Source organism: Cervus elaphus, chromosome X (assembly GCF_910594005.1).
Source record: "Cervus elaphus chromosome X, mCerEla1.1, whole genome shotgun sequence".
NCBI classification, from domain to species: domain Eukaryota; kingdom Metazoa; phylum Chordata; class Mammalia; order Artiodactyla; family Cervidae; genus Cervus; species Cervus elaphus.
In genome coordinates, this window is record NC_057848.1 from 96,703,778 (window position 1) to 96,720,112 (window position 16,335).

Here is a 16,335-nt window from a genome sequence, read left to right on the forward strand (position 1 = left end):
AAATAGCTTAAGGAGAAATACCAATGCTGAGACAATTGACAGACTTAACAAATTAAGAATTCCAAATACCAAAATTCTAATACACACAAACATTGAGGTATTGTAGGCTTTCATCAAACACTCTTCTACTCCTATTCTTTGTAAACTGGTTTAGGATATACATGAACTGTGTATACACACACACACACACACACATGTTCATGTACATGAACTGTAATTCCAATTATCGTTTTTGTCTCTGTATGTTTATTCTTTAGTTCTTCTAGGATTTTGTTCATTGATTCTTTCATTTTCTCCATTCTGTTTTCAAGGAGTTTGATCATCTTTACTATCATTATTCTGAATTCTTTTTCAGACAGTTTGCCTATTTCCTCCTCATTTATCTGGACTTCTGTGTTTTTAGTTTGTTCCTTCATTTGTGTTGTATTTCTCTACCTTTTCATTATTTTTTTTCAACTTATTGTGTTTGAGGTCTCCTTTTCCCAGGCTTCAAGGTTGAATTCTTTCTTCCTTTTGGTTTCTGCTCTTCTAAGGTTGGTCCAGTGGTTTGTATAAGCTTCGTATAGGGTGAGATTTGTGCTGTTTTTGTTTGTTTGCTTGTTTTTCCTATGATGAAGGCTGAGTGAGGTAGTATTCCTGTCTGCTGTTGACTGGGTTTGTATTTTTGTTTTGTTTGTTGTTTAGATGAGGCAGCCTGCACAGGGTGCTACTGGTGGTTGGGTGATGCCAGGTCTTGTACTCAAGATGTCCCCTTTGTGTGAGTTCTCACTATTTGATACTCCTTAGGGTTAGTAATCTGGTAATCTGGGGTCTTGGAGTCAGCGCTCCCACTCCAAAGGCTCAGGGCTTAATCTCACTCTTGCAACATGATTGTCAGAGTCATCTGTGGCTCTCCTCTGCATCATTTTCATTCTGTGACCCAGATGGATGAAGCAACACACTTGGGACCCTAGCTGTAAATGTGGTTATGAGGTGGCTGGCTCTCTGCCCGAGCCAGACACAGAGGCCTGGGCTCCAGTGCCCCAGGACAGGGGATATGAAGGTGAAGGAAGCTTGCAGCCTTCCTTCCATGGAATTCGCCCTTGGAAATGTGCAACAGCAGGGATCCTCACTACCCCAGAGACAGAGGGAATGGCGAAGCACACGACACAGTGGCAAGAGGCCTTCTGTTCCAGGTGCCAAAGTCACAGCTTCCCAAAGATGCCAACCTGGTGCTGCAGGTAGTAGGAAGAAACCTCCTCACCCAGACTTTGTGAGATCTATTGTTTTTAATGTTTGGGATTACTAATGCTTTTCAGATCTTATTCACTAGACCTCTATGACAGATTCAACTGTTTTGATTTCTTGGTAACTTTTCACATTTATCTTCCAAACTTCAGTAACACAGCTTTTCCTGTTTCTTCTATTATACATTATTTCTTTCTTAGTTGTCATCATAAGTCCTCGTAAGAGGTTAATTGAAATTATTTTTAGAGGATAGACAGATAGAGACCTACAAGATTGTGCTTATCCAGGGTCATCAATCCAGGTCCTTAAAGAAAGATAAGCAGTTGGAGAAGTTAGAGAAGGAGGAGGAGTGGGGTGAACAAAGAGGAATTAGAAAAGTGACTCCTAGGACAATTAAATTGAACACAAATTGCTTTAAAGTATTTTAAGATTTCACAGCTTTTTGTTTCCAATTATAGGTTTTCCAGTCATTTTGTTAAACTGTAATTGTTTTCCTGAGGTGGATCCTTTAAAAAACAAGAGGAAAAGTAGAAAAAATAATGCTGTTATGTCCCAGTTAGAGTAAGGTTCCTTGGTGGCTCAGCTGGTAAAGAATCTACCTGCAAAGAGGGAGACTTGGGTTTGATCCCTGGGTTGAGAGGATTCCTGGAGAAAGGAAAGGCTACCCACTTCAGTATTCTGGGCAGGAGAATTCCATGGACTTAAGTATAGTCCATGGGGTCCGCAAAGAGTTGGACATGACTAAGCAACTTTCACTTTCACTTTCCTAGTTAGAGTACAAATGAACAGTATACTGATGAGATGGTTAGATAGCATCACTGACTCAATGGACATGAATTTGAGCAAACTCTGGGAGATAGTGAAGGACAGGGGAGCCTGACATGCTGCAATCCATGGGGTTGCAAAGAGTTGGACATAACTTAATGACTGAACAACAACATATACTGAACTCATTATCTTTATACTAAGAATGCTAATAAATAAAATGGCAGGCCATTTGTCACAGACGACAGAAGCAACAGCCAAAGAAATGACTACCAGTTTTACAATTGGTAATAGGTAACTTTGGAGTGGTTCTTGGGTTAAAAGGAATACCAAAGGACCTCTTATAATAAAGGCAAAATACCTTTAGGTGATTTCTAACTGTTATTTGCAGCATTTTTCAATCTCAATTGTCTTGACTTACATGTATATCTAGTGTGAAATATGTCACAAAATCTTTGATACTGACAGTAAAATAATCACTTGCATTATTATACAAAATAATAAAAGAAAGCTGAAAAGTAATTTGATTTTCAAATAAATAAAACAGATTAAAGATTGCCTCTGTGACAATGTTCTTCTCCCTAACTGTAATTTTTATATTTTTCCTCGAATGGAAGAGTATGAGGTGGCTAGCATGCCAGGAATTGTCCATCACTCACACTGTGCCCATAACAGGCTGTTTTATGTATATGAACAATAAATGTCATGTATCTATGTCAGAGTAGAGTTTGAGGATCAACACAATCCTGAACTGACTTTGTTATTACAAGCCAGACCTCTGAACCTGGTTATTTGGACAGGTTAAATGGTATCAAACTTGACTTGTGAGAGGGACCAAATAAAGAAAGCAAAATGCATCTCTTCTTATGAAGATGTTTAGATAGACATCTACAAGAATTCCTTTAATGAAGGGGGCATATTCCTTTCGTTCTCCCCAAAAGACTAGGAACAAAATAATATGACATCTCTGCTTAAGACATATTTCATTTATCAAATGCTCAGAATTTTTAAAACCTAGTGAAGTCATTGTTTGGGCCTGAAAAATCCGTCCAAATGCCCTAGTTAGTAATCTCCTGAATAACTCATTCTTGTTGTTGTTTAGTCTCTAAGTCATGTCTGATTCTTTTGAGACCTCACAGACCCTGCTAGACTCCTCTGTCCATGGGATTTCCGAGTGTGTTGCCATTTTCTTTTCCAGGGGATCTTCCAGATCCAGGGATTGAACCCGTGTCCTTTCAGGCAGATTCTTTACCAGTGAGCCACTGAGGAAGCCCTGCAAAATATATTTTGGGCATTTATTAATATTAAAAATTCTGTTGTTATTTTTGATATAACTTTAATGAGTGCTGAGAATTTCATTACTTGATTACTTCATCATCTATTTAAATGCTTTTTTGATCATCATTTGAGTTTTTCTGAATTTTCAATACAAATAATAGGTTTTACAATCATTTTACATATGCAACAATTAAATGAAAACATGCACAAAATCCCCAAATTTAAAACACACAATGATTTAGATTCTCTTTTTGAAGCAAGACATGATTCCAACTTCCATTTATTTAATTCTATTCCATTCCACTGGAAATAGCCACTGAAGGGGTTCCATGGAACCACACTAGGTGTGTGTAACTTTGAGCACCAATGTTTTGAAATAAATGTTAAGAAACATGCTGTACTCAATTTTCTTGTCTAATTATTTTTGTGATTTAAGATGCCTGGAAGTAGAACTGAATCAATGTATACATAGCTTTAATTTTAATGTGTGTGCTCAGTTACTCACTCATGTCCAAATCTTTGTGATCCTATGGATTACAGCCTGCCAGGCTCCTCTGTCCATGGGATTTTGCTGACAAGAATTACTTGAGTGGGTTGCAACATCCTTCTCTAGGAGAACCCCCCACAAGCAAGGGAATCAAACCCATGTATCTTGCATCTTCTGTATAGGCAGGTAGATTATTTACCACTGAGCCATCTGATACAATTCACCAACTGCACTCTAGAAAATGTGTATAAATTTAAACCCCTCAAAATAACCTTGATACTTATTAATATTTGCATATATTTGCTTACTGGTGACTTTGAACATCTTTGTTATGTATATTTGCCATTTGTGTGATGGTGCCACACCATCACACCATCATGATGGTATAATCACTCACCTAGAGCCAGGCATCCTGGAATGCGAAGTCAAGTGGGCCTTAGGAAGCATCACTATGAACAAAGCTAGTGGAGATAATGGAATTCCAGTTGAGCTATTTCAAAGCCTAAAAGATGATGCTGTCAAATTACTGCACTCAATATGCCAGCAAATTTGGAAAACTCAGCAGTGACCACGGGACTGGAAAAGGTCAGTTTTCATTCCAGTGCCAAAGAAAGGCAATGGCAAAGAATGTTTAAACTACCCCACAATTACACTCATTTCACATGCTAGCAAAGTAATGCTCAAAATTATCTAAGCCAGGCTTCAACAATACGTGAACCGTGAACTTTCAGATGTTCAAGCTGGTTTTAGAAAAGGCAGAGGAACCAGAGATCAAATTGTCAACATTATCTGGATCATCAAAAAAAACAAGAGTGCCAGAAAAACGTCTACTTCTGCTTTATGGACTATGCCAAAGCCTTTGACTGTGTAGATCATAACAAGCTGTGGAAACTTATTCAGGAGATGGGAATACCAGTCCACCAGATGTGCCTCCTGAGAAATCTATATTCAGGTAAAGAAGCAACAGTTAGAACTGGACATGGAACAACAGACTGTTTCCAAATAGGGAAGGGAGTATGTCAAGTCTGTATTTTGTCACCCTGTTTTTTAACTTAGATGCAGAGTACATCATGAGAAATGCTGGGCCAGATGAAGCACAAGCTGGGATCAATATTGCTGAGAGAAATATCAATAACCTCAGATATGCAGATGACACCACCCTAATGGCAGAAAGTAAAGAAGAACTAAAGAGCCTCTTGATGGAAGTGAAAGAGGAGAATGAAAATGTTGGCTTAAAGTTCAACATTCAGAAAACTAAGATCATGGCATCTGTCCCATCACTTCATGGCAAATAGGCAGGGAAACAAAGGAAACAGTGGCAGACTTTTTTTTCCCCCCGCCTCTGGTGGGGGGGGGCTCCAAAATCACTGCAGATGGTGACCGCAGCCATGAAATTTAAAGATGCTTACTCCTTGGAAGAAAAGTTATGACCAACCTAGACAGTATATTAGAAAGCAGAGACATTACTTTGCCAAAAAAGGTCCATCTAGTCAAGGCTATGGTTTATCCAGTAGTCATGTATGTATATGAGTTTTGGACTATAAAGAAACCTTAGTACTAAAGAACTGATGCTTTTGAGTTGTGTTGTTGGTGAAGACTCTTAAGAGTCCCTTGGACTGCAAGGAGATCCAACCAGTCAATCCTAAAGGAAATCATCCCTGAATACTCACTGGAAGGACTGATATTGAAGCTGAAGCACCAATACTTTGGCCACCTGACTCCTTAGAAAAGACCTGGATGCTGGGAAAGATTGAAGCCAGGAGGAGAAAGGTATGACAGAGGATGAGACTGTTGGATGGCATCACCGAATCGATGGACATGATTTTTAGCAAACTCCGGGAGCTGGTGATGGATAGAGAAGCCTGGTGTGCTGCAGTTCATGGGGTTTTAAAGAGGCAGACACAACTGATTGAAAGATCTGAACTGTACTAAACCATTTGTGCATAGCACATAGTACATGCTCAATAAATATTTATGGAATGAATGAATTGATAGGCTTTCTACTGTTAATCTCCCTGTTCATTTGAATAGTCATTTTTGCCATTGTCCTTCTTTTCATTGATATATGTAAAAAGCTCTTTTGTAGCAAGAATATTAATCTCTTCTCTGACTTTTCATTTTTTTCTTTTTTCTTTTTTTTTCTATTTTCCATATTTTCAACATTATGGTGGAGTTTTTTTCAAACAGTTACATTTACCAATATATTATGGTTTTCCCTTTTGGTATATTGTGTTATATGTTCTTGTGTGTTTGTGTTGTGTGTTTAGTCACTCAGTCATGTCTGACTCTCTGGAGCCTCATGGGCTGTAGCCTGCCAAGTTTCTCTGTCCATGAAATTTTCCAGGCAAGAATTCTGGGGCGAGTTGCCATATCCTACTCCCAGAGATATTCCTGATGCAGGAATTGAACCCATATCTCTTGCATCTCCTGCATTTCAATTGGATTCTTTACCACTAAAGCCACCATACCCTTGACCCTCAAGCAATAAATGAAATACTTACCTACAGTTTTTACATTTGTGAATATTTAAAAGGTAATCTATATTCATGGGATAAATTCTCAGGCCTTTCATAATGTAGTGTTAAACACTCCACAAGTTATTTTAAAAATAAAATCATTTTATTGGTACATGAATTTAGTGACAGTTGTCTTAAATATACATTTGATTTTGATATGCAGAGCATTTTACCTTGGCTAGCCCACTCGCAAAGTGTTCACCTTTCTTAGTAAATTTTCCTTTTCAAGCACTGTTCTCCTGCTTTTTGGAGTAGAGTGTGTGTCATTTAAAAAAAAAGAAAAAGTCTCATGAAATGATCAGAGTAGCTGAATTTGCTAGAAAGGCAGGATTAGATTGGGAGAGTTTATCAATTAATTTCATAGCAAAGGTAGAATGACTACTTCACTAAAACTCCTGTGGGGTATATATCAAGTTACAACTGTGACTAAATTGCAATTATTATAAGTTTTGGAATTATTAGTCTTTAGGGAACATTTGAAGGTCTTTAAAGCTTTCTTTCAGACAAGAATCACAGGCAAGCCTACCAGCAGGCCAAGAAAATACAGTTTTCTCATTTTAAATTCTCATTAAGAAATGTGTGCACAAGAGTGTTGTGAATCAAAAGGAGAACAGATCTACAGACATGGTATAATAAATCACGTGTGTAAAGGACACATAAAGAATGCTAATTTTTTGTTTCCCTCTGTGGAAGTTGAGAAATAAATTATTTGCAATTTAGGCCCCAAAGAGAAAATAATATGTAAGCTGAGTTCAACCCTTGATGAATATGATTTCTTTACTGCCTTCCTCTCAAACACATGTTGATGTTATTTTTCAATAAATTTTACACTATGTAATATGTGTGCCTATTTCTCCCATTCTGGCATTTGGAGTTCACCAGCCATCCTAAAACTCTGAGAGTTCAGCATCTCAAAAGAAAAGCTGAGATTTCATCTGAATCTTAAAGGATGGTCAGGTTGTCAAAGAGGTATGGGTACGTAAGTCATTGATGGAACCAGTGAGTCCAAATTAAGATAGATCATATGAGAGGACTGTAGGGGAGCAAGGATTCTCTAAGTAGCTTTTTAGATTAGCTGAGGATGGTGGTAACACTGAATAGAGTAGAGAAGCATGCAGGCTGAGAACAAAGAAGAAAGGTGAATTCATGTATTAGACATGTTGATTTGGGGTGATAAAACATCCAAGCGGAGATGTCTTTTAGATAAGTATAACTATTTCACTGGAGATTGATGACAGGGTTAGCAGTAAAATATGATTATTTGAGTATTGAAATTGTAAGAATACATACAGTTTCTAATGTTGAGAATAAAGAAAGAGGAACTGATGAGTTCAATAATAATGAAAAATAATCACCTTTTGGTTTATGATCTAACTCTTATATATATATGTATTCAGATATCATCAATGTCCTTCTACTTGCCATATCATGACAGTGGTTCAGGAATATGTGTGGCGGTGGAGTGTTTTCTTATTTTCCTACATCAAAGTTCAAATCACATTTTAGGAAAGCCAAAATAAAATAAAATAGATCAATGCTTGAAAATTGAAAATAAGTTTACTTGTTTAAGACAACATTATTCCAGATTACTAGTATTGGACTGAAGATCTAATCTTTGAGACTGACCATTATAAGAAAAGCAGATTAATAAAAAGACTTTTTGAATCTATGATCATGATTTGCTTGAGACTTTCAAATGTTCCTGAATCAGCATTCATTTCAGCTTTGCTGCCCTTACAGAGCAGTAAAGATTATGTGGATGAGGAGTGCCTGGGGGCACAAACCCATGTTCAAAAGTCAGCAGGAAACCCTAAATACCAAAGATTTATTTGGTGCAAGACAATAACCCTGAAGCATGCCAGGGATCTAAGATAGTGTACACTGAAGTTGGATTTTTTCTTCTTATTTCTTTTTTTTTTTTCAGCATAATATTAAGATCTAAGACTGTCTTAGCAACTTTTTAAATGATATTCAGTTTGCTATTGTATAATTCTGCTACATTTTCCTGTGTTACAAAGTGACACCCTAATTACCATAATCTAATAATCCATTATCGCCCTCCACTTAAAGGACCCTAAGGACACTGCACCAGGAAATAAATTAGCGAGATTATAGTCTTAAATCACAGTAGTCCACTGTTAACATCTAGATTTAGCAAATAATTTACTGCAAGTAAATAAAAACTGAACTTGAAAAAACTTATGAACAGGGGAAAGTTCATCTTGAAGGAAAGATGAAACTTCAGAAAGCATTTTTATATCTGCTGACGGAAACAAAAAGTAGATGTCATTTTCACTAGGACAAATGGATTAAGTAGAGAAATCATAGTGGAAAGATTATTGCCATAAAAATAGACCCTGGGTATCTTAAATTCCACCAAGATTAAAATCACATGTGTTTTTAAGATTAGTCTTTCACTGTGTAACTATGTGAGACTGGGAAGAGAAACTTGTAAAAGGAAACTTTGAGATTGCAAAAGACTTGATTCCGATAGGCTTTTAATATGTGAGGAATACCAGAACAATGACATGCCCATTTTTCAAGAACTTCTGAAGAAATATTAAAACACAAAATGCAATTATCTTCCAGGGATAATACTATTACTACAAGAAAATAGATATCTTTATGGTGCTCATCCCCATCAAAAAAGTACATGGTTTTTCATTGTAAACAGATTATTTCATTATTCTAGTTAAAGAACAAATAATATTTGCTAGAGCAATTGACTGTCATAGGAAATTAAAGAGCTTAGGTTTTGATGTATGTACAAAATTTTACAAATAACACAATTAGTACCAGTTATTGTAAATGTATACTATATGGAATGTATGGAAAATAAAAATAATTTCCTAGCAAAGGAATCATATCTCTTTATGAAAAGATGTATTTTGAGGGTAGGAGAGTGTTTACTTGGTAAAGTGAATTAGATGGGCAAGGAGGAAGTTGGAGGAACTGTGGATGCTGTGGATATGCTCTTTCAAAGAAGAGGTAAATTCTGCTAAGGGTAAATTTTTATTTTTTGGATGGTATGTGCCATCTAAAGGAAATTGTTGAATTGCTAAAGAAAGCAGAGTGGATTTAGAGACATGTGGAGACATAGAAAGTAAAATGAAGAAGCTGAACAATTGTAAGAAACTTTAGGAAAAAATAGAGGTTACTTAATGAGAGTTTTAATAAAATTGTTCTGAGTGATAACCCTTCCACTGTTTAACATGGTATCTTTCATAGAAAGCAGTTGATAATGTTACAAAATTAAATAATTTTCTTTAAAGTGACAGTAAAATATTGAACATAGATTGAGGATGATAATTAAGTGATAACAGAGGCTCCACTCATAGGAAACTGGAATTCACATGAATCTTTGACTTTAGTGGCTATAGCAAGGTGTGAGAGGTTATTATTCATGTGTTGTGTCTTAACAGTTACATTTCTGCTCAAGAAAGGATCTATTGTTGTCTTCTATTCAATTTCTCTTAAAACACAGCTTGATTGAAGCATAATTAGCATGCCTATATATGTCATATGGGGCACATAGTCTGTTCACATATGTGGACATACATGCTCTCATTTCTTTTGGGTAAATGCTTAGGATTAGGATGTTTGGGCCATAGGGTAGATATATGCATATATTTATAAGAAATTGCCAGAATGTTTTCCTAAATGACTTTATTGTTTTGTATTCCCATTGGCTTAGTCAGTAAAGAGTCTGCCTGAAATGCAGGATACCTGAGTTTGATCCCTGGGTCAGGAAGATGTCCTAGAGAAGAAAATGGCAACCCACTCCAGTATTCTTGCCTGGAGAATTCCATGGACAGAGGAGTCTGGTGGGCTACAATCCATGGGGTCACAAAGAGTCGGACAGGACTGAGTGACCAACTTTCACTTTTTCACTTTCCCATCACTAGTATATCGGGCCTCCCTAGTGGCTCAAATGGTAAAGAATCTGCCTGATATTTGGGAGGTCTGGGTTCGATCTCTGGGTTTGGAAGATACCCTGGAGAAGGGAATGGATACCGACTCCAGTATTCTTGCCTGGAAAATCCCATCAGCAGAAGATTGTGGCAGGCTACAGTCCATCGGGTCACAAAGAAATGGAAGTGACTGAGTGACTAACATTTCCACTTCCACTAGTGTAATATGTTTCCAGTTGCTCCACAAAAGGATCCATTTTATTTATTTATTTTTTCATTTATTTTTATTAGTTGGAGGCTAATTACTTTACAATATTGTAGTGGTTTTTGCCATACATTGACATGAATCAGCCATAGATTTACATGTGTTCCCCATCCCTGTCCCCCCTCCCGCCTCCCTCCCCATCCAATCCCTCTGGGTCTTCCCAGTGCACCAGCCCTGAGCACTTGTCTCATGCATCCAAACTGGGCTGGTGGTCTGTTTCACACTTGATAGTATACTTGTTTCAATGCTGTTCTCTCAGAACATCCCACCCTCGCCTTCTTGCACAGAGCCCCAAAGTCTGTTCTGTACATCTGTGTCTCTTTTTCTGTTTTGCATACTGGGTTATCGCTACCATCTTTTTAAATTCCATATGTATGCATTAGTATACTGTATTGGTCTTTATCTTTCTAGCTTACTTCACTCTGTATAATGGGCTCCAGTTTCATCCATCTCATTAGAACTGATTCAAATGTATTCTTTTTAATGGCTGAGTAATATTCCATGGTGTATATGTACCATAGCTTCCTTATCCATTCATCTGCTGATGGGCATCTAGGTTGCTTCCATGTCCTGGCTATTATAAACAGTGCTGCGATGAACATTGGGGTGCACGTGTCTCCTTCAGATCTGGTTTCCTCGGTGTGTATGCCCAGAAGTGGGATTGCTGGGTCATATGACAGTCTATTTCCAGTTTTTTAAGAAATCTCCACACTGTTCTCCATAGCAGCTGTACTAGTTTGCATTCCCACCAACAGTGTAAGAGGGTTCCCTTTCCTCCACTCCCTCTCCAGCATTTATTGCTTGTAGACTTTTGGATAGCAGCCATCCTGACTGGCGTGTAATGGTACCTCATTGTGGTTTTGATTTGCATTTCTCTGATAATGAGTGACGTTGAGCATCTTTTCATGTGTTTGTTAGCCATCTGTATGTCTTCTTTGGAGAAATGTCTGTTTAGTTCTTTGGCCCATTTTTTGATTGGGTCATTTATTTTTCTGGAATTGAGCTTCAGGAGTTGCTTGTATATTTTTGAGATTAATCCTTTGCCTGTTGCTTCATTTGCTATTATTTTCTCCCATTCTGAGGGCTGTCTTTTCACCTTGCTTATAGTTTCCTTTGTTGTGCAAAAGCTTTTAAGTTTAGTTAGACCCCATTTGTTTATTTTTGCTTTGATTTCCAATATTCTGGGAGGTGGGTCATAGAGGATCCTGCTGTGATTTATGTCGGAGAGTGTTTTGCCTATGTTCTCCTCTAGGAGTTTTATAGTTTCTGGTCTTACATTTAGATCTTTTACCCATTTTGAGTGTATTTTTGTGTATGGTGTTAGAAGGTGTTCTAGTTTCATTCTTTTACAAGTGGTTGACCAGTTTTCCCAGCACCACTTGTTAAAGAGGTTGTCTTTTTTCCATTGTATATCCTTGCCTCCTTTGTCAAAGATAAGGTGTCCATAGGTACGTGGAATTACCTCTGAGCTTTCAATTCTGTTCCATTGATCTATATTTCTGTCTTTGTGCCGGTACCATACTGTCTTGATGACTGTGGCTTTGTAGTAGAGCCTGAAGTCAGGCAGGTTGATCCCTCCAGTTCCATTCTCATTGTTAGCGTATAGGAATGCAAGGGATTTCTGTGTGTTAATTTTATATCCTGCAACATTGCTGTATTCATTGATTAGCTGTAGTAATTTTCTGGTAGAGTCTTTAGGGTTTTCTATGTAGAGGATCATGTCGTCTGCAAACAGTGAGAGTTATACTTCCTCTTTTCCTATCTGGATTCCTTTCATTTCTTTTTCTGCTCTGATTGCTGTGGCCAACACTTCCAAAACTATGTTGAATAGTAGTGGTGAGAGTGGACACCCTTATCTTGTTCCTGACTTTAAGGGAAATGCTCTCAATTTTTCACCATTTAGAACAATGTTTGCTGTGGGTTTGTCATATATAGCTTTTATTATGTTGAGGTATGTTCCTTCTATTCCTGCTTTCTGGAGAGTTTTATCACAAATGGATGTTGAATTTTCTCAAAGGCTTTTTCTGCATCTATTGAGATAATCATATGGTTTTTATCTTTCAATTTGTTAATGTGGTGTATTACATTGACTGATTTGCAGATATTAAAGAATCCTTGCATTCCTGGGATAAAGTCCACTTGGTCATGATGTATGATCTTTCTAATATGTTGTTGGATTCTGTTTGCTAGAGTTTTGCTAAGGATTTTTGCATCTATGGTCATCAGTGATATTGGCCTGTAGTTTTCCTTTTGTGGCATCCTTGTCTGGTTTTGGTATTAGGGTGATGATGACCTCATAGAATGAGTTTTGAAGTTTGCCTTCTTCTGCAATTTTCTGGAAGAGTTTGAGTAAGATAGGTGCTAGCTCTTCTCGAAATTTTTGGTAGAATTCAGCTGTGAAGACATCCGGTCCTGGGCTTTTGTTTGCTGGAAGATTTCTGATTACTGTTTCGATTTCTGTGCTTGTGATGTGTCTGTTAAGATCTTCTATTTCTTTCTGGTTCAGTTTTGGAAAGTTATACTTTTCTAAGAATGTGTCCATTTCTTTCAAGTTGTCCATTTTATTGGCATATAGCTGCTGGTAGTAGTCTCTTATGATCCTTTGAATTTCAGTGTTGTCTGTTGTGATTTGTCCATTTCCATTTCTAATTTTGTTGATTTGGTTCTTCTCCCTTTGTTTCTTGATGAGTCTGGCTAACGGCTTGTCAATTTTATTTACCTTTTCAAAAAACCAGCTTTTAGCTTTGTTGATTTTTGCTATGGTCTCTTTTGTTTCGTTTGCATTTATTTCTGCCCTAATTTTTAAGATTTCTTTCCTTCTACTAATCCTGGGGTTCTTAATTTCTTCCTTCTCTAGTTGCTTTAGGTGTCGAGTTAGGTTATTTATTTGTCTTTTTTCTTGTTGCTTGAGGTAAGCCTGTATTGCTATGAACCTTCACTTTATCACTGCTTTTACAGGTCCCATAGGTTTTGGGTTGTTGTGTTTTCATTTTCATTCGTTTCTATGCATATTTTGATTTTTTTTTTGATTTATTCTATGATTTGTTTGTTATTCAGAAGCGTGTTATTTAGCCTCCATATTTTGGAATTTTTAATAGTTTTTTTTTTTTTTTTTTTTCCTGTAATTGAGATCTAATCTTACTGCATTGTGGTCAGAAAAGATGACTGGAATGATTTTATTTATTTATTTTTTTAATTTACCAAGGCTAGATTTATGGCACAGGATGTGATCTATTCTGGAGAAGGTTCCATGTGCACTTGAGAAAAAGGTGATATTGATTGTTTTGGGGTGAAATGTCCTATAGATATCAATTAAGTCTAACTGGACCATTGTGTCATTTAAACTTTGTGCTTCCTTGTTAATTTTCTGTTTAGTTGATCTGTCCATAGGTGTGAGTGGTGTATTAAAGTTTCCCACTATTATTGTGTTATTGTTAATGTCCCCCTTCATTCTTGTTAGCATTTGCCTTACATATTGTGGTGCTCCTATGTTGGGTGCATATATACTTATAATTGTTATATCTTCTTCTTGGACTGGACCTTTGATCATTATGTAGTGTCCTTCTTTGTCTCTTTTCACAGACTTTATTTTGAAGTCTATTTTATCTGATATAAGTATTACGACTCCTGCTTTCTTTTGGTCTTCGTTTGCGTGGAATATTTCTTTCCAGCCCTTCACTTTCAGTCTGTATGTGTCCCTTGTTTTGAGGTGGGTCTCTTGTAGACAGCATATATCGGGGTCTTGCTTTTGTATCCATTCAGCCAGTCTTTGTCTTTTGGTTGGAGCATTCAACCCATTTACATTGAAGGTAATTATTGATAAGAATGGTCCCATTGCCATTTGCTTTGTTGTTTTGGGTTCATGTTCATACAACCTTTCTGTGTTTCCTGTCTAGAGAAGATCTTTTAGCATTTGTTGAAGAGCTGGTTTGGTGGTGCTGAATTCTCTCAGCTTTTGCTTGTCTGTAAAGCTTTTAAATTCTCCTTCATGTCTGAGTGAAATCCTTGCTGGGTACAGTAATCTTGGTTGTAGGTTATTCTCTTTCATAACTTTAAGTATGCCCTGCCATTCCCTTCTTGCCTGAAAAGATTCTATTGAAAGATCAGCTGTTATCCTTATGGGAATCCCCTTGTGTGTTATTTGTTGTTTCTCCCTTGCTGCTTTTAATATTTGTTCTTTGTGTTTGATCTTTGTTAATTTGACTAATATGTGTCTTGGGGTGTTTTGCCTTGGATTTATCCTGTTTGGGACTCTCTGGGTTTCTTGGACTTGGGTGGCTATTTTCTTCCGCATTTTGGGGAAGTTTTCAGCTATTATCTCCTCGAGTATCTTCTCATGGCCTTTCTTTTTGTCTTCTTCTTCTGGGACTCCTATGATTCAAATGTTTGGGCGTTTCACATTGTCTCAGAGGTCCCTGAGGTTGTCCTCATTTATTTTGATTCTTTTTTTCTTTTTTCCTCTCTGCTTCATTTATTTCCACCATTTTATCTTCTACCTCACTTATCCTATATTTTGCCTCCATTATTCTGCTGTTGGTTCCCTCCAGAGTGTTTTTTATCTCATTTTTTGCATTATTCATTTTTAATTGACTCTTTATTATTTCTTCCAGGTCCTTGTTAAACATTTCTTGCATCTTCTCAATCCTTGTCTCCAGGTTATTTATCTGTAACTCCATTTTGTTTTCAAGATTTTGGATCATGTTTATTATCATTATTCTAAATTCTTTTTCAGGTAGATTCCCTATCTCCTCCTCTTTTGTTTGGCTTGGTGGGCATTTTTCATGTTCCTTTACCTAATGGATATTTCTCTGCCTTTTCATCTTATTTAGGTTGCTGTGTTTGGGGTGGCCTTCTTGTTTTCTGGTAGTCTGTGTTTCCTTTTTATTGTGGAGGTTTCTCCCAGTGGGTGGGGCTGGGTGTTTGGCTTGTCGAGGTTTGCTGGTTAGAGAAGCTTGTGTCGGTGTTCTGGTGGATGGAGCTGGATTTCTTCTCCCTGGAGTGCACTGAAGTGTCCAGTAGTTAGCTTTGAGATGGGTCTGTGGGTTTGGTGTGACTTTGGGCAGCCTGTATATTGATGCTCAGGGCTATATTCCTGTGTTGCCTTAGAATTTGCATGGTATGTCTTGCTCTGGAATTTATTGGCTCTTGGGTGGTGGTTGGTTTCAGTGTAGGTATGGAGGCTTTTGGATGATCTCTTATTATTATTGTTCCCTGTAGTCAGGAGTTCTCTGATGTTCTCAGGTTTTGGGCTTAAGCCTCTTGCCTCTGCATTTCAGTCTTATTCTTTCAGTAGCCTCACAGCTTCTCCTTCCATACAGCACTGATAATAAAACTTCTAGGTTAATGGTGAAAGGATTCTCCACAGTGAGGGACACCCAGAGAGGTTCACAGAGTTACATGAAGAAGAGGAGAGGGAGAAAGGAGATAGAGGTGAGCAGGAGGAAAAAAAGGGAGATTCAAGAGAGGAGAGACAGATCTAGGTTGTACTCTATTTCCTAAGTGTTCTCCTCAGCCAAGAATACCAACAGAGATTCACAGAATTGGATTGAGAAAAGAAAGGGGGGCGAGGAAATAGAGGTGATCTGGGGGAGAAAAAGGAGAAGCAAAAGGTGGAGAGAGTGATCAAACCAGTAATCACACTCCTGAGTAAAAATGGGTACTGAATACAAAATTGATATCAAATACTGAAAAACAAAGATTAAAAATCTAGAGTAGAGGTTAGACTCTTAAAAATACAATAGTAAAAAACCACAAAAACACAAAAACATTTAAGAAATATATATGGAGTTTGCTTTAAAAATAAGGTCCTTCTTTTTTCCCCCAGTTTATAGTGGGTTATAAAAATGAAAATTAAGGAGTAATAAAAGAGTAATAGGAGACTTAAAA